The sequence below is a fragment of the Phyllobates terribilis genome, unplaced genomic scaffold (genome assembly GCF_046119375.1).
Source record: "Phyllobates terribilis strain yellow unplaced genomic scaffold, ASM4611937v1 Scaffold_4__5_contigs__length_816908805, whole genome shotgun sequence".
NCBI classification, from domain to species: Eukaryota; Metazoa; Chordata; class Amphibia; order Anura; family Dendrobatidae; genus Phyllobates; species Phyllobates terribilis.
Window position 1 is genome coordinate 678,743,422 of NW_027362764.1, and position 18,910 is coordinate 678,762,331.

Sequence of the window (18,910 nt, forward strand, 5' to 3'; positions counted from 1 at the left end):
CTAGGAGTGCTTATTGACTCCGCAGCTCGCCGTGTGGAAATGATGGCGTTAAAAGCACCCGGGGCCGTGAAGGGGCCAGGCTTTCAGCAGGTGCCCAGGGAAGGTTTTGGATGCCGGCCGCCTAGCGAGGGCCAGCAGAAGTAACATGTTTCTCTGCAAAGAAGCTTGTGTAACCAAGCCAGACGGCTGACAAAGATCTAACCTCAGTGCAAGGAAGGCAAGGAAGGAATTGGGGAGGGGGGGGTGATTCCTGCTAGGGCCCTGAAATCATAAAACAGGCAGGAGAGTCTGACGCATGGTGACGGAGAGGTTGTAGGGGCAGATAGGGGGTGTTGTCACGTGTGAGCACGTGTGCATGCTGGCTTGTGTGTGAGATTGCGCTTCCTAGGTGTGGCGCGCTGCAGACAGTCAAAGGGATTGTTCCCTTTCATTAAAAGTTAATCCCCGGCTGCAGGCTATTAGAAAGCAACTAACCGCGCTCTGATCACCCTACCCGGGTCTACCGGTGAGTCTCGCCTCTGCTCCCGGCCTGTGGTATTGGCCGTGAAGCTGACGTTCCGTCGACAGCGCTGCAGCCGATCAGTGAGCTCAGCGGCTCTGAGTGGGACGTTGTGTCTACAAGACCTTTTAAGGAAGCCAGCAAAAAAATTGAAGAGAAGGGAAAGCACAAAAGGACCTGGTCTTGCTGAGCACTGGAAAGGGCAGCCGGCAGCCAGACGTCACAGTAGAAAAGCAGCAAGTGAGAGGCTTGTCTCTGATTATGGCCACACCACCCTGAACACGCCTGGTCTCCTCTGATCTTGGAAGATAAACAGGGTTGGGCCTGGTTAGTACTTGGATAGGAGACCGCCTGGGAATACCAGGTGCTGTAGGCTTTTGCTTTTTCCTTCCTTCCACCAGCAGGGGGCACTCTCTTCTATGCCTTTTTTCCATTCCGTTTCACAAGTGCACACATTCATTCTCTTTTCTTTTTTTCATTTGCTTTCGCTCTTGCGCTATTTCATCTCTGCAAAATACCAGCATCCTTCTGATCACCGTGGGCCTCCAGCATTGTTGCTTCTTTACTTTTAATACTAGGCTCCTTTTCACCAGGACCAGCGTCTCCTGCGTGGCTGGAGGCAACCACCGGTAACCCCAAGCAGAAGACCTTTGCAGGCAACACTACCCTCCCCCCTGAAGAACAGCTCAAAGTCACTGGCAACCATCTCACCCTCTTCCTTCATTCACCCCTGGACGTCTCGCTCCACCCCCAAGTTACGGGTCCAGCGTGCTCTTTCTGTCACATTACCGCGTTGAAGGGTTTAGCCTGCAGGAGACCATGCGCCGAGACATTTTTGAAGACACCTGATGCGGCGGGTGAATCACTGCTAAACAAACCACACCTGTAGGGACGGCAAAGCCTTTGCATGGACCTTTTGGAGCCCGCCCCATCACGGCCAGATTGCTCGCCACCAAGCGATCCTGAGAAAGGCTGGCCGGGCGATGGATCGAGCAGCGGCTACTGGCCATACCACCTTGGATATGCCCGATCTTGTCTGATCTCGAAAGCAAAGCACGGCTGGGCTCGGACAGTACTTGGATGGGAGACCTCCTTGGAACACCGGGTGCTATAGACTATTTTGATGACCTTTTGCCCTACTGCCCAGCTCGGCTAGCATGGAACGGCGCCTTGCCGGACACCGACCTTAAGTAACTTAGATGATGGAAGCCCCAAGGCCTCTGAGCCAGTTGGCAGCTAAGTACGCTTCCCTGCCGCCTTCACGCAAGCCTGACACCGAGCTCCTTGCCACGGCTAGGAATGCTTATTGACTCCGCAGCTCGCCGTGTGGAAATGATGGTGTTAAAAGCACCCGGGGCCGTGAAGGGGCCAGGCTTTCAGCAGGTGCCCAGGGAAGGTTTTGGATGCCGGCCGCCTAGCGAGGGCCAGCAGAAGTAACATGTTTCTCTGCAAAGAAGCTCGTGTAACCAAGCCAGACGGCTGACAAAGAGCTAACCTCAGTGCAAGGAAGGCAAGGAAGGTGCGGAAGGAATTGGGGAGGTGGGGGGTGATTCCTGCTAGGGCCCTGAAATCATAAAACAGGCAGGAGAGTCTGACGCATGGTGACGGAGAGTTTGTAGAGGCAGATAGGGGGTGTTGTCACGTGTGAGCACGAGCACGTGTGCATGCTGGCTTGTGTGTGAGAGTGCGCTTCCTAGGTGTGGCGCGCTGCAGACAGTCAAAGGGATTGTTCCCTTTCATTAAAAGTTAATCCCCGGCTGCAGGTTATTAGAAAGCAACTAACCGCGCTCTACTCACCCTACCCGGGTCTACCGGTGAGTCACGCCTCTGCTCCCGGCCTGTGGAATTGGCCGTCAAGCTGACGTTCCATCGACAGCACTGCAGCCGATCAGTGAGCTCAGCGGCTCTGAGTGGGGCGTTGTGTCTACAAGACCTTTTAAGGAAGCCAGCAAAAAAATTGAAGAGAAGGGAAAGCACAAAAGGACCTGGTCTTGCTGAACACTGGAAAGGGCATCCGGCAGCCAGACTTCAAAGTAGAAAAGCAGCAAGTGAGAGGCTTGTCTCTTGCTACGGCCACACCACCCTGAACATGCCCGATCTCATCTGATCTCGGAAGCTAAGCAGGATCTGGCCTCGTTAGTACTTGGATGGGAGCCTGTAAAATAAAACTCTTCCTGTATTATTTTATTCTACTGAGGAGTTCTCAAAGTATCAATATCACAATATTCTTATAAAAAAATGTATCTATTTATTCTTGGATTGTCCATTAAAAAGAATCAGATTGCAGCAGGTACATACAATAATTAGTTATAAAGTAATTGTCCATTTGTCCATAATTAGCTTAATTGTTGAGATTCACCCATCTTTCCTTGGATCCTGGCTGGTAAACCATGTCTTTGTCCAGCATGTGTCCAGGCCTACATGTCATCTGCTTCTCAGCATGAAGATTCTGTGTCTTGTGCGGTGGGCAGAGCAAGAGAGCCCCCCCTTTCTGTACCATGGGCTTTTATAGCCAGTCGTATGGACACCTGTTCTACATATGGTAGTGAACCAAAAATACACACACAAATAGCGCATGTCAACTAGACACGATGGCTGAGGCATAGAACTCAGAAAAATGATTATCGATTAACATTCCAAATGAATTTCCATAATTAACCATTTAACATTTCCCCCTTTTTTGAGAATAAAAGGACTTTAACTGAAATTACTCAAAAGAAGATACATTCATCAATCATTTTTTCTTTCCTTCTTCCTTGGCAATATCATTAAATTTCCATAATAATAATAATAGTAATAATAGTATCAATATCGGATTATTGTTATATAATGATGTGAATTCATGTTATGGTAAGCCGTGACTAATATTCATTTAATATGTATAATTATACTTCCCTATATCTAAATTGAAGCAATCGCGGGTTCAATCGTCATCATTTGATGTCATCGGGTCGTCGTCTCGTCTTCTTCTTGGTTCTTTTATAACACAGTCTTTAGATGAAAACTCCTTTGAAATAAATTACAGCATGTAGATATTGTACAGTCCATAATTGTGTTCATTATTGTTCAGTCCATAAACTGTACTCTTTATTAGAAAGATTATGTGTGTCAGTTGATAAGAAAACAAAGTCCATGGATGAAATGTAGCTTTAATATCTGTGCAGTGTAACCTGGACTTACGTTGGATCGTCTTTGGAATCTTCCATGTGTCCGCACTGGTCTCGTGTCACTTTTGGAACAGATGTGACGTCTTTGGTCAGTAAAGCAAGGGTTAACTTGACACTTTCCTGCTTTATATAGCACCATAACCAGTACTCAGTCCTTTATATACAGGACACATATGCCAGGTATTACCTGTTCACCAGCTTTCATTGAAGCGTTGCAGGTGATAAGAAACCACTGGAACGTGATTAAACTTGAACACAACACAGTACATATAGGATCATCGTCCTCTGCCGTCCTGGTGATCAGTGGTGTGAATTGTATTGTATGTAATGGACACAGTCTATTATAACACTCAGCATTCACACCTGTTACCTTCTGAGACGTCCGGATATCAGTTGCTTCTTCTTGTAACTTTTGAGAATCTCTTTGATTTATAAAAATTAAAAGTCTTTATTAAGATAGAATTCATAATTGCGATGTCTTGATTGAAGTCTTCATTCCCTAATCTGATACCAAATCTGGCAGTTTTTCCTAACCTATAATATCACAGCGTACCATAGCAATCAGTAATATCCATCTAATTATTATCAAAATATTAAAATAAATTATGTTTGGAATAATAAACAATAATAGATAATAATTTATTATCAATCAAGTTCTCCATATGATAGAACATTTTTATGTCATAGGTGTAATTACCTTTTCCAACCCATAGTTGTCAGTGTATTTTGAAAAAACAAGTTTTAATATCTTTATTAAACCAATAATATCAAAGAATGTATACTCCTGAACCAAAATGAATAAATATATGAATGTATGAATGAATGAATAAATGAATGAATGAATTGTTGTGTTTACTCAGAAAATGTAAACATTTTTTTCCTTAGCAATATATATTTAATGAAGCAATACTCTTGTATTAGACTTTACTTTATTAAATATTAATATGTTTTCTCAATTGAGATATTGAACTCAAATAAAATCAAATGAGAATTAAAAAAAAAAAATAGAAAAATAAGAAGTATAAAGTAAGAATAAAATTTTAAAAATGGAAAATAAAATTAAGAGTAAAAATAAGAATAAAAATAAAAATAAGGCCTTTAAATTTTAATGACAAATGCAGAGTAATTATATTCTCCATAAAAAATACCCTTATATCTCCATTATCTGGATGATTTCATATTTGTCATAACCTTGTACCACCAAAAAATATTAAATTATGCAACTTTGCATGTAATACCCTTCTTAATTATACCATAGTACCTTATTATTATTTCTTCTTTATTAAAATGTGTGTAAAATAAGTATTGATCAAAAGTGATTATGTAATCAGGATCAAAAACACATTTTCCCCCTTAATACCAAAAATATTATTTTATAAAATTTATGTATATATCAGAACCAAATTATAAATTTCATATCGATGAGTAGCATAGATTTGACTAAAGAGAGGTGTGTACCTATTTAGGTAACCATTAAAAATAATTATATAGTTATTCAAGAATATTATCATGTGGAAAATTATTCTAAATATAAATTTGCTTTGTAAACCATTTTGATGTGTGGTTGCCCTTATCCACTATTAGTTGAATCAAGAAATAATAATTATTAAAGAAATATAGAAATATATATATGTAGATAATACCTAATTATGTATTATAATTTCCTCAGAATTAAATATATTTTTGTACCTTCACATAAAGAAACATTTTTATTTTTTCAAACATACAAACATACGAGGCCTCTGTCACATCAATCACACTTAGCAGCTGCTGATTTACTCATCTGTCACCTTCACTCTGACATTCACAGATCTGTTCAACTCAAACATTCCACATATGAAGTTTTAGATATATATATATATATATTTAACCCAAAATTGTTGTATCCCAATTTATTAATGCGCATTGCCATATCAATTGAATATCTTTATATTTCTTTGAATATTCCCCAAGTACATATTATATAATATGAGAGTAAGTCACTGGAATTTCAGACACTTGAAAAAACTCTTGTCTTAGATTCTTTTTTCACTGGCTGTCCGGTCTTAAGTTACATCAGTTGAAAATAGAATGAATGGGATCCTATACTATTAGCTCAAAGTTCAAAGGCCGCAGCTGTCACACGTCATGCTGTAAAGCTACTTTAATTTGCATGAACACTTCATGCACAGAAAATATTAGCAACACAAAAGAATTAATAAGTATTACATATATATTATAGTTCAACTAGATATATTGTTATTATTTTAAAATGTTATACACATAAAATCATGCAATTTTTTCACTTCCTGTGTGAATAAAGAAATAAATCCATTTTAGAGTTCTTTGATCAAATCCTGCTTTGGAATGAAAACTCTAAGGAAATATAAGAAAATAAAATTAAATATCAAATTCATACAGAAACAGAATTATTTAAATATCTTATACATATATTGGTTGGTTCTAATGTAATTCAAAATATTGCTACTTAAATTTATATATATGAAGTTCTAATTTATTAATTAATATATATATATATATTTTATAAACGTATATATAAATACAATTATACGCAATCTCTACTTAGACAAGTGTATATATATATATATATATATATATATATATATATGAACTATTAGAAACTATGTAACTACAATTTTACTGTATAAGATTATAAATAAATATTGAGACATTGTATTACATTTTGATACAACATTGTAATTACAGTTTTTCCTTAGCCACTCCCTAAACCAAATCTTCTGTCTCTCTCAAATATCTCCAGGAACGCCCTATTTAGGAAAGACATTTTTCTATCCTTCAAAACCTCAGAGAACTGCCTGTTCTTCTGTCCACATTCCATGACGTCACTGTGAGTTGGTCGTCTCACCTGTCTCTGTCCATCAGTTTCAGCCATTTTCCTTTTTAGAGAATCACAGTTCTGACTGAGAATTAACTCATTCTGTGGAGAGATGGATCTTTGTACTGGCTGATATGGCTTATAACATATATGAAATCTTCTGCGTATTTGATAGAGTTCACTATGGGGATGACTCAGTCTAGGAGAGTTTGATATTGGCTTTTGATAAGATTTTACCTTTCCTGGTTTTATAAATTTAGCTTGATTTATTTTCTTTTCACGATTCTCATGTTTTCTAACAAAATCCAGCATCTGCGCACATTCAAATAATGAATTTTTTTGTGATGCCATAACTTGGGAAAAGGAATTTAGGAATTTGAATTTTTGTACAAAAGTTGTTATCATATGTTGTACTTTTCCATTTTTGATGAGAGCTTTGTACAACCGTTCAAATATGGACATGAATGTATATGTACATTCCTTCCTACCAATCCTTAGTTTCTGCAGATCTTCTATGTTGGGAAAATCCTTTGTGACACAATAAATCAAATATCTTAATCTGTCCGAATCATTTTCCCATCCATTAGGAGAGTCATTTTCACAGGGCATTAAATGTAAACGTCTGGACAATGTCAGAGGAATCCATATTTTAAATAATTGATTCCTCTCCTCATTGGATAAATCAAACTTATCAGAGAAGCTCTCAAATGTCTCTGAATTTCTACAGGCATGGATTTTGACATCATATTTTGGCATGATTTTGTATAATTTCAGCAAATTTTTCCTCATTTTAATTTGGAGTTGAGCCTGGGTAATTCCAGAATTCTCTGATATTTTTAGTGGCTCTTGTACGTCCTTTCCTCCTACGTCACTCACGTCTCCTCCCACATCACCTAGTATATCGGTTTCTCGTATGTCAGTCATGTCTCCTCCCATGTCAGGTTTCTGTATGTCCGTCTCTTGGTCAGACCCAAGGTCACCTTCAGTTACACACACGTGTCTTACTTATTGTTCATTTTCCACATTACAGTCAGAATCAGTATCACCGTCTGACACTTCTACACCATTTTCCTGCTTAGAAATCTCAAACACAAGACTATGAAAAAAATCTACCAAATGTAGAATATTTCTCAATTTCTGTTTGTCTCTATTTACCAATTTAGAAGTTAACTGTAAATTCTGCAATTCACATTCTTTGTATAAACTGAGCCACAAAACTTCTATGTCATCTCCTACATTAACTTTGAAATTAATATTACTTTGTTAAGCAAAAGAAGAAATTATATCCATATTTTGCTTACCTTAAGATTCCTTGGCTTCTCTTTATCAGCACGTCCTGTCTTCAGTACGTCTGATTCTTTTCCTGTGTGATTCTGTTCCTTGTTAGTACCTCTGCTTCCTGTCTTTCCTCAGTCTGTAGGTCCTTTCTGCTTCTCGTGACAAACTAGTGAATTTACTGACACGTGAACAACAGCTGTTCAGCTCGTCAGGACTTCCCCCTTGTTCACGGAAGAAATTCAATTACTTAATTTAAAAAACAAAAAAACAGGACTGACTGGCTCACCATTGTAAAATAATACTCTTCCTGTATTATTTTTTTCTACTGAGGACTTCTCAAAGTATCAATATCATGATATTCTTATAAAAAATGTATCTATTTATTCTTGGATTGTAAATTAAAAAGAATCAGATTGCAGCAGGTACATACAATAATTAGTTATAAAGTAATTGTCCATTTGTCCATAATTTGCTTAATTGTTGAGATTCACCCATCTTTCCTTGGATCCTGGCTTGTAAATCATGTCTTTGTCCAGCATGTGTCCAGGCCTACATGTCATCTGCTTCTCAGCATTGAAGATTCTGTGTCTTGTGGGGTGGGCAGAGCAAGAGAGCCCCCCCTTTCTGTACCATGGGCTTTTATAGCCAGTGGTATGGACACCTGTTCTACATATGGTAGTGAACCAAAAATACACACACAAATAGCGCATGTCATCTAGACACGATGGCTGAGGCATAGAACTCAGAAAAATGATTATCGATTAACATTCCAAATGAATTTCCATAATTAACCATTTAACAGAGACCGCCTGGGAATGCCAGGTGCTGTAGGCTTTTGCTTTTTCCTTCCTTCAACCAGCAGGGGGCACTCTCTTCTATGCCTTTTTTCCATTCCCTTTCACAAGTGCACACATTCATTCTCTTTTCTTTTTTTCATTTGCTTTCTCTCTTGCGCTATTTCATCTCTGCAAAATACCAGCATCCTTCTGATCACCGTGGGCCTCCAGCATTGTTGCTTATTTACTTTTAATACTAGGCTCCTTTTCACCAGGACCAGCGTCTCACGGGTGGCTGGAGGCAACCACCGGTAACCCCAAGCAGAAGACCTTTGCAGGCAACACGACCCTCCCCCCTGAAGAGCAGCTCAAAGTCACTGGCAACCATCTCACCCTCTTCCTTCATTCACCTCTGGACGTCTCGCTCCGTCCCCAAGTTACGGGTCCAGCTTGCTCTTTCTGTCACATTACCGCGATGAAGGGTTTTGCCTGCAGGAGACCCAGCGCCGAGACATTTTTGAAGACACCTGATGCGGCGGGTGAATCACTGCTAAACCAGCCACACCTGTAGGGACGGCACAGCCTTTGCATGGACCCTTCGGAGCCCGCCCCGACACGGCCAGATTGCTCGCCACCAAGCGATCCTGAGAAAGGCTGGCCGGGCGATGGCTCAAACAGCATCCACTGGCCATACCACCTTGGATATGCACGATCTCGTCTGATCTCGGAAACAAAGCAGGGCTGGGCTCGGACAGTACTTGGATGGGAGACCTCCTGGGAACACCGGGTGCTGTAGACCATTTTGATGACGTTTTGCCCTACTGCCCAGCTCGGCTAGCATGGAACGGCGCCTTGCCGGACACCGACCTTAAGTAACTTAGATGATGGGAGCCCCAAGGCATCTGAGCCAGTTGGCAGCTAATTACGCTACCCCGCCGCCTTCACGCAGGCCTGACACCGAGCTCCTTGTCACGGCTAGGAGTGCTTATTGACTCCGCAGCTCGCCGCGTGGAAATGATGGCGTTAAAAGCACCCGGGGCCGTGAAGGGGCCAGGCTTTCAGCAGGTGCGCAGGGAAGGTTTTGGATGCCGGCAGCCTAGCGAGGGCCAGCAGAAGTAACATGTTTCTCTGCAAAGAAGCTTGTGTAACCAAGCCAGACATTTGACAAAGAGCTAACCTCAGGGCAAGGAAGGTGCGGAAGGAATTGGGGAGGGGGGGGGTGATTCCTGCTAGGGCCCTGAAATCATAAAACAGGCAGGAGAGTCTGATGCATGGTGACGGAGAGGTTGTAGGGGCAGATAGGGGGTGTTGTCACGTGCGAGCACGTGTGCATGCTGGCTTGTGTGTGAGAGTGTGCTTCCTAGGTGTGGCGCGCTGCAGACAATCAAAGGGATTGTTCCCTTTCATTAAAAGTTAATCCCTGGCTGCAGGCTATTAGAAAGCAACTAACCATGCTCTACTCACCCTACCCGGGTCTACTGGTGAGTCTCGCCTCTGCTCCCGGCCTGTGGCATTGGCCGTGAAGCTGACGTTCCGTCGACAGTGCTGCAGCCGATCAGTGAACTCAGCGGCTCTGAGTGGGGCGTTCTGTCTACAAGACCTTTTAAGGAAGCCAGCAAAAAAATTGAAGAGAAGGGAAAGCACAAAAGGATCTGGTCTTGCTGAGCAGTGGAAAGGCAGCCGGCAGCCAGACTTCAAAGTAGAAAAGCAGCAAGTGAGAGTCTTGTCTCTGCCTACGGCCACACCACCCTGAACACGCCTGATCTCATCTGATCTTGGAAACTAAGCAGTGTTGGGACTGGTTAGTACTTGGATGGGAGACCACCTGGGACTACCAGGTGCTTTAGGCTTTTGGTTTTTCTTTCCTTCCACCAGCAGGGGGCACTCTCTTCTGTGCCTTTTTTCCATTCCCTTTCACAAGTGCACACATTCATTCTCTTTTCTTTTTTTCATTTGCTTTCTCTCTTGCGCTATTTCATCTCTGCAAAATACCAGCATCCTTCTGATCACCGTGGGCCTCCAGCATTGTTGCTTCTTTACTTTTAATACTAGGCTCCTTTTCACCAGGATCAGCGTCTCCCGCTTGGCTGGAGGCAACCACCGGTAACCCCAAGCAGAAGACCTTTGCAGGCAACACGACCCTCCCCCCTGAAGAGCAGCTCAAAGTCACTGGCAACCATCTCACCCTCTTCCTTCATTCACCCCTGGACGTCTCGCTCCGCCCCCAAGTTACGGGTCCAGCTTGCTCTTTCTGTCACATTACCGCGATGAAGGGTTTAGCCTGCAGGAGACCCTGCGCCGAGACATTTTTGAAGACACCTGATGCGGCGGGTGAATCACTGCTAAACAAACCACACCTGTAGGGACGGCACAGCCTTTGCATGGACCCTTCGGAGCCCGCCCCATCACAGCCAGATTGCTCGCCACCAAGCGATCCTGAGAAAGGCTGGCCGGGCGATGGATCGAGCAGTGTCTACTGGCCGTACCACCTTGGATACGCCTGATCTTGTCTGATCTCGAAAAAAAAGCAGGGCTGGGCTCGGACAGTACTTGGATGGGAGACCTCCTGGGAACACCGGGTGCTTTAGACCATTTTGATGACGTTTTGCCCTACTGCCCAGCTCTGCTAGCATGGAACGGCGCCTTGCCGGACACCGACCTTAAGTAACTTAGATGATGGAAGCCCAAAGGCCTCTGAGCCAGTAGGCAGCTAAGTACGCTACCCTGCCGCCTTCATGCAGGCCTGACACCGAGCTCCTTGCCACGGCTAGGAGTGCTTATTGACTCCGCAGCTCGACGTGTGGAAATGATGGCGTTAAAAGCACCCGGGGCCGTGAAGGGGCCAGGCTTTCAGCAGGTGCCCAGGGAAGGTTTTGGATGCCGGCCGCCTAGCGAGGGCCAGCAGAAGTAACATGTTTCTCTGCAAAGAAGCTTGTGTAACCAAGCCAGACAGCTGACAAAGAGCTAACCTCAGTGCAAGGAAGGCAAGGAAGGAATTGGGGAGGGGGGGTGATTCCTGCTAGGGCCCTGAAATCATAAAACAGGCTGGAGAGTCTGACGCATGGTGACGGAGAGGTTGTAGGGGCAGATAGGGGGTGTTGTCACGTGCGAGCACATGTGCATGCTGGCTTGTGTGTGAGAGTGCACTTCCTAGGTGTGGCGCGCTGCAGACAGTCAAAGGGATTGTTCCCTTTCATTAAAAGTTAATCCCCGGCTGCAGGCTATTAGAAAGCAACTAACCGCGCTCTGCTCACCCTACCCGGGTCTACCGGTGAGTCTCGCCTCTGCTCCCGGCCAGTGGTATTGGCCGTGAAGCTGACGTTCCGTCGACAGCGCTGCAGCCGATCAGTGAGCTCAGCGGCTCTGAGTGGGGCGTTGTGTCTACAAGACTTTTTAAGGAAGCCAGCAAAAAAATTGAAGAGAAGGGAAAGCACAAAAGGACCTGGTCTTGCTGAGCACTGGAAAGGGCATCTGGCAGCCAGCCTTCAAAGTAGAAAAGCAGCAAGTGAGAGACTTGTCTCTGCCTACGGCCACACCACCCTGAACACGCCTGATCTCATCTGATCTCGGAAGCTAAGCAGAGTTTGGCCTGGTTAGTACTTGGATGGGAGACCACCTGGGAATTCCAGGTGCTGTAGGCTTTTGCTTTTTCCTTCCTTCCACCAGCAGGGGGCACTCTCTTCTATGCCTTTTTTCCATTCCCTTTCACAAGTGCACACATTCATTCTCTTTTCTTTTTTTCATTTGCTTTCTCTCTTGCGCTATTTCATCTCTGCAAAATACCAGCATCCTTCTGATCACCGTGGGCCTCCAGCATTGTTGCTTCTTTACTTTTAATACTAGGCTCCTTTTCACCAGGACCGGCGTCTCCCGCATGGCTGGAGGCAACCACCGGTAACCCCAAGCAGAAGAACTTTGCAGGCAGCACGACCCTCCCCCCTGAAGAGCAGCTCAAAGTCACTGGCAACCATCTCACCCTCTTCCTTCATTCACCCCTTGACGTCTCGCTCCGCCCCCAAGTTACGGGTCCAGCTTGCTCTTTCTGTCACATTACCGCGATGAAGGGTTTAGCCTGCAGGAGACCCTGCGCCGAGACATTTTTGAAGACACCTTATGCGGCGGGTGAATCACTGCTAAACAAACCACACCTGTAGGAACGGCACAGCCTTTGCATGGACCCTTCGGAGCCCGCCCCGTCACGGCCAGATTGCTCGCCACCAAATGATCCTGAGAAAGGATGGCCGGGCGATGGATTGAGCAGCGTTTACTGGTCATACCACCTTGGATATGCCCGATCTCGTCTGATCTCGGAAGCAAAGCAGGGCTGGGCTCAGACAGTACTTGGATGGGAGACCTCCTGGGAACACCAGATGCTGTAGACCATTTTGATGACGTTTTGCCCTAGTGCCCAGCTCGGCTAGCATGGAACGGCACCTTGCCGGACACAGACCTCAAGTAACTTAGATGATGGAAGCCCCAAGTCCTCTGAGCCAGTTGGCAGCTAAGTACGCTACTACGCAGGCCTGACACTGAGCTCCTTGCCACGGCTAGGAGTGCCCATTGACACCGCAGCTCGCCATGTGGAAATGATGGCGTTAAAAGCACCCAGGGCCGTGAAGGGGTCAGGCTTGCAGCAGGTGCCCAGGGAAGGTTTTGGATGCCGGCCGCCTAGCGAGGGCCAGCAGAAGTAACATGTTTCTCTGCAAAGAAGCTTGTGTAACCAAGCCAGACGGCTGACAAAGAGCTAACCTCAGTGCAAGGAAGGCAAGGAAGGTGTGGAAGGAATTGGGGAGGGGGGGGGTGATTCCTGCTAGGGCCCTGAAATCATAAAATAGGCAGGAGAGTCTGACGCATGGTGACGGAGAGGTTGTAGGGGCAGATAGGGGGTGTTGTCACGTGCGAGCACGTGTGCATGCTGGCTTGTGTGTGAGAGTGCGCTTCCTAGGTGTGGCGTGCTGCAGACAGTCAAAGGGATTGTTCCCTTTCATTAAAAGTTAATCCCCGGCTGCAGCCTATTAGAAAGCAACTAACCGCGCTCTACTCACCCTACCCGGGTCTACCGGTGAGTCTCGCCTCTGCTCCCGGCCTGTGGCATTGGCCGTGAAGCTGACGTTCCGTCGACAGCGCTGCAGCCGATCAGTGAGCTCAGCGGCTCTGAGTGGGGCGTTGAGTCTACAAGACCTTTTAAGGAAGCCAGCAAAAAAATTGAAGAAAAGGGAAAGCACAAAAGGACCTGGTCTTGCTGAGCACTGGAAAGGGCAGCCGGCAGCCAGACGTCAAAGTAGAAAAGCAGCAAGTGAGAGGCTTGTTTCTGCCAACGGCCGCACCACCCTGAACACGACCGTTCTTGTCTGATCTTGGAAGCTAAGCTTGGTTGGGCCTGGTTAGTACTTGGATGGGAGATATCCTGGGAATACCAGGTGCTGTAGGCTTTTGCTTTTTCCTTCCTTCCACCAGCAGGGGGCACTCTCTTCTATGCCTTTTTTCCATTCCCTTTCAAAAGTGCACACATCCATTCTCTTTTCTTTTTTTCATTTGCTTTCTCTCTTGCGCTATTTCATCTCTGCAAAATACCAGCATCCTTCTGATCACCGTGGGTCTCCAGCATTGTTGCTTCTTTACTTTTAATACTAGGCTCCTTTTCACCAGGACAAGCGTCTCCCGGGTGGCTGGAGGCAACCACCGGTAACCCCAAGCAGAAGACCTTTGCAGGCAACACGACCCTCCCCCCTGAAGAGCAGCTCAAAGTCACTGGCAACCATCTCACCCTCTTCCTTCATTCACCCCTGGACGTCTCGCTCCGCCCCCAAGTTACGGGTCCAGCTTGCTCTTTCTGTCACATTACCGTGATGAAGGGTTTAGCCTGCAGGAGACCCTGCGCCGAGACATTTTTGAAGACACCTGATGCGGCGGGTGAATCACTGCTAAACAAACCACACCTGTAGGGACGGCACAGAGTTTGCATGGACCCTTCGGAGCCCGCCCCATCACGGCCAGATTGCTCGCCACCAAGCGATCCTGAGAAAGGCTGGCCGGGCGATGGATCGAGCAGCGTCTACTGGCCATACCACCTTGGATACGCCCGATCTCGTCTGATCTCGGGAGCAAAGCAGGGCTGGGCTCAGACAGTACTTGGATGGCAGACCTCCTGGGAACACCGGGTGCTGTAGACCATTTTGATGACGTTTTGCCCTATGCCCAGCTCGGCTAGCATGGAACGCCTCCTTGCCGGACACCGACCTTAAGTAACTTAGATGATGGAAGCCCCAAGGCCTCTGAGCCAGTTGGCAGCTAAGTATGCTACCCCGCCGCCTTCACGCAGGCCTGACACCGAGCTCCTTGTCACGGCTAGGAGTGCTTATTGACTCCGCAGCTCGCCGTGTTGAAATGATGGCGTTAAAAGCACCCGGGGCCGTGAAGGGGCCAGGCTTTCAGCAGGTGCCCAGGGAAGGTTTTGGATGCCGGCCGCCTAGCGAGGGCCAGCAGAAGTAACATGTATCTCTGCAAAGAAGCTTGTGTAACCAAGCCAGACGGCTGCCAAAGAGCTAACCTCAGTGCAAGGAAGGCAAGGAAGGTGCAGAAGGAATTGGGGAGTGGGGGGTGATTCCTGATAGGGCCCTGAAATCATAAAACAGGCAGGAGAGTCTGATGCATATGACTCGCCCCCTGGGCCGTGGGGCACTCGGATCCGGGCAATATGGAGACGATGGGGGTAGTAGTGGTGACCCGGTTCCGTGGCTCAGGGTGGTCAGGCCAATAGTAGTCTGCTACGTTCTGCTAATAATGTCCGACTACGCCACCCGTGGATTGCAGTTATTAGGAACCGCTCCTGCATGCAGACCGCTGGGGCTGATGAGGTGTGCAGCTAGGGTAGTGTGACTCCCCACGGGAAGAGTGCGGCCCCAGGGCAGTATAATGGATGGTGGGAGTGATGGTAGTGAGAATCCCAGTGCTGATAGTGCGGGAGGAGCAAGGAGCACACAGACAACAAGTTGCAGTCCAGGGTCTTTACTACAACAGGTAAACTGACCCATAAACAGTCCCGGCTAGGAGGGGACCTGGACGTCTGAGAGCAACGGGGAAATTGGCCCTGGTCAGGGTGAGGGTGTAGGCCTACAGTGCTTTCTGCGCTCCTTCTGGCTATCTCCTCCTGATAGGGTAACAGCCCACGTTTCCGAGCTTTCCGTGTATTCTCGCCTGTATGGCCTGCGACGTGGGTTCCTTTCTGCTCCCAGCCTTGTACGGCTTTACTGGTCCCTTCAGTTGTGGCAGGGCCTCCAGGCTTCTTAGGCCAAGGAATGTACAGTCCCTTGCGGACTGGTTCTCTTCTGGGGGATGTGGAATTCTTCCAGCCTCAGACACCAAAGTCTGGTAAAATTAAGTCTTTTCTCTGCCAAGACAGACTCTCTTCGCCTCTTGTCTCTGGCTTGTGGCTCTCCTCCTGCCACACTTCCTCTTAGGTGCAATCAACTTTCTGTCCCTGCTCCACTCTGGGACACGTCTCAGAGCTGAGACAGGCAATCCAGTTCTCTCTAACCCTGCCCCCAGCACCAGCTTTTATAGGGGCAGCCTGCTCCCCCTACTGGCCTGAGACAGGAGGCATTGCATGCTAATGTTCCCCTGACCAGAGAACCTCCCCCTTGCTCTCAGACACAGCTTTAATACATTTTGTGGCATCCAGGCCAGGGTGACACATTCCCCCCTAGTGAAATTTAGTGCTCCGGGACTAAACAATAAACAAAGACAATATGCATAACAATAAAACATTAATAGACAGACGACGCACAAATTGAGTTCTTAAGGTCACAGTGTGGCCTGTGACCGGGTGTCCATATCACCAATACAACGGGAGCCTTAACCAGGTGGGGGTCTGTCCTACCCCAAGTCCTTCACAGTCTTAGTTCATTCCTGGGTTAGGCTCAGAATGCAGTCCATACAAGGTCCCGGTTATAAAAAGTCCATAACCTGTGAGTCCTTACGGTAGCTGCAAGAAACTGAAACACACTATTAATAAAAATGCAGGTAACTTGGCAAACATTTCAACATTTGGCAACAGGGTTATTTACAATCTTAGTACACTCTATATTCTCCAGCGAGCGGGTATCTGCCCCTTTGTGCTCCTGGTTGACCTCCTTAACCCACTGTCTGGTGGTGGACCAACCTGGCTTTCCCCACTAGCGTTAGGGGTACAGCTACCAGCTGGGTGTACAGGTAGGGCAGGCAGCTGTCTGCGGGTTCTTTGGCTTACCGCAGGCATGGCAGGCTCACTGTCAGCAGAGGGTTGACTCTCCTGGGCTGCTGGTACAGGCTCTTCTGCTTCTGGAACTGCTGGCTCCTCTTCACCTTCCGGCTCTGGTGTTGGTTGTTGCTGGGCCGGTTGAAGGAAATGCAGGACGGGTACCACTATGGCATCATTTATGCGAGTCCAGGACTGAGGGAACTCTCCGATAATGGTGCTGATCATTTCTTCCTTGTCCTCTGCGGGTTCAAGGTCACTCTGATCCTCTTCTGCACTACGGAGTTGCTCGGGGCACCTTTTGAGGTGGTCTCTGGAGACGACACTAGTGGTTTCTCCTCCGTCCTTGGTGATTACGCACACCTTTGGGTTGTCGTGGTCAGACTGCAGTACGGTGTAAGGTTCCCTTTCCCACTGGTCGTCCAACTTATGTAGCCTTCTTTTTCGCTTTAGGACTTGCTCACCAGGTTCTACGGGACCAGCAGGGGCGTGTTGATTGAAGAGTCTTTCTTGCTTCTCTCTCACCTGGGCCAGGTTCTTCTCCACACTCTCCTGTACCTTCTTGTACTGCAGTTGCCTTTCCGTATCCCAGTCCGCATCCGGGGAGGTGTCCTCAGGTATTAGGACTCCCATCTCCAGGTCTACGGGCAGCTTACCCGGTCTGGCTCGCATCAGGTAAGCCGGGGTGCAGTTGGTAGCATTCACCGGGATATTGTTGTATAGGTCTATCAGGTCCGGCAGTTTTTCTGGCCACAGGCTGCGTTCCTCCAGGGGCAACGTCTTCAGGAGATCAATGACTATATTGTTCATCTTCTCACACATCCCGTTGGTTTGTGGATGGTAAGGCGTTGTCCGAATTTTCTTACAGCCATAGAGGTTGCAGAACTCCTGGAAGATTTCAGCCTCGAACGCTGGACCCTGGTCTGTCAGGACCTGTTCCGGATACCCGTGTGGACGGCAGAAGTATTGCTGGAAGGCTCTGGCCGCTGTTTGGGCTGTCAAGTCCTTTACCGGGACCACCACTAGAAAACGGGAATAGTGGTCCACGATTGTCAGGGCATAGATGTATCCTGACTGGCTGGGAGCCAATTTGACATGGTCCAGAGCTACCAGCTCAAGAGGCTGCGTGGTGACGATGGGCCTCAAGGGTGTCTTCTGGCTGGTGCGGTCCTTCCTCCTCAGGTGACAAGGGCCACAGTCTCTGCACCATTTTTCTACAGCTCCTCTCATGCCGACCCAAAAGAACCTTCCTCTTAGTAGGAACTCCAGTTTCTTCCAACCGAAGTGTCCCGCTCTGTCATGGAAAGCCCCCAAGACCATAGCTGCATCTCGCCTTGGGACCACGACTTGCCAGGTCAGCTCGTGCGTCCGGTGGTTGACAATCCTTCTGCACAACTTGCCTTCGTAGAGGAACAGCTTGCTCTTCTCCTTCCATAGCTGCTTGGCTTCCTCTGGGGCATCTGGATCTAGGCGGGCGTCTTCCCGGGTCAGCAGATTTTTCACCAGGCGGACTGCAGGGTCACTATCTTGGGTCTCGGCCCAGCTGTGGTGAGGTAGGGGATTCATCATCACAGTTGTTAGATCCTCCTCCTTCACACGGTGAGAGTGTTGAGCGGCTCCATACCGGTGAAACGCGGGGAGTTCTACCTCCTCCAGCTCTTCTGGGTCTTCGTCACCTTCAGGTAAGTGAGGCATTCTTGATAGGGCGTCCGCGTTGGCGTTGGTTTTGCCTGCCCGGTACTTGATCACGAAGTCATAGTTGGAGAGACGGGCCATCCACCGCTGTTCCAGGGCACCCAGTCTTGCATTGTCCAGGTGTGTCAACGGGTTGTTGTCCGTGTACACGGTGAACTTTGCGGAGGCCAGGTAATGCTTGAAGTGTTCCGTCACGGCCCACACCACCGCCAAGAATTCTAGCTTGAAGGAGCTGTAATTCTCCGCGATCCTCTCGGTGGGCCTCAGCTTCCGACTGGCGTATGCGATCACCCGTTCTCTGCCCTGTTGGTTTTGGGACAGTACGGCTCCCAGTCCCACATTACTGGCATCTGTGTGGAGAATGAAAGGCTGGCCGTAATCAGGGTAGGCCAGGATCTCATCCCCCGTGAGGGCCATCTTTAG

At 47.1% G+C, this 18,910-nt stretch overlaps 1 non-coding gene and 8 pseudogenes across 1 annotated transcript; all 9 read left to right on the plus strand.

The window, feature by feature from the left end:
* Positions 1 to 756: 756 nt before the first annotated feature.
* Positions 757 to 875, plus strand: LOC141268221 (5S ribosomal RNA; annotated as a pseudogene).
* Positions 876 to 1,496: 621 nt separating this feature from the next.
* LOC141270064 (5S ribosomal RNA) lies at positions 1,497 to 1,616 on the plus strand (annotated as a pseudogene).
* A 7,619-nt stretch (positions 1,617 to 9,235) lies between these two features.
* Positions 9,236 to 9,355, plus strand: LOC141268771 (5S ribosomal RNA; annotated as a pseudogene).
* A 932-nt stretch (positions 9,356 to 10,287) lies between these two features.
* LOC141269405 (5S ribosomal RNA) lies at positions 10,288 to 10,406 on the plus strand (annotated as a pseudogene).
* A 621-nt stretch (positions 10,407 to 11,027) lies between these two features.
* LOC141270201 (5S ribosomal RNA) lies at positions 11,028 to 11,147 on the plus strand (annotated as a pseudogene).
* Positions 11,148 to 12,078: 931 nt separating this feature from the next.
* Positions 12,079 to 12,197, plus strand: LOC141266371 (5S ribosomal RNA). Its single transcript, XR_012320410.1, has one exon. It is a non-coding gene; the product is annotated as a 5S ribosomal RNA (ribosomal RNA).
* A 621-nt stretch (positions 12,198 to 12,818) lies between these two features.
* LOC141268582 (5S ribosomal RNA) lies at positions 12,819 to 12,938 on the plus strand (annotated as a pseudogene).
* A 931-nt stretch (positions 12,939 to 13,869) lies between these two features.
* LOC141270211 (5S ribosomal RNA) lies at positions 13,870 to 13,988 on the plus strand (annotated as a pseudogene).
* Positions 13,989 to 14,609: 621 nt separating this feature from the next.
* Positions 14,610 to 14,729, plus strand: LOC141268425 (5S ribosomal RNA; annotated as a pseudogene).
* The last annotated feature ends 4,181 nt before the right edge of the window (positions 14,730 to 18,910 follow it).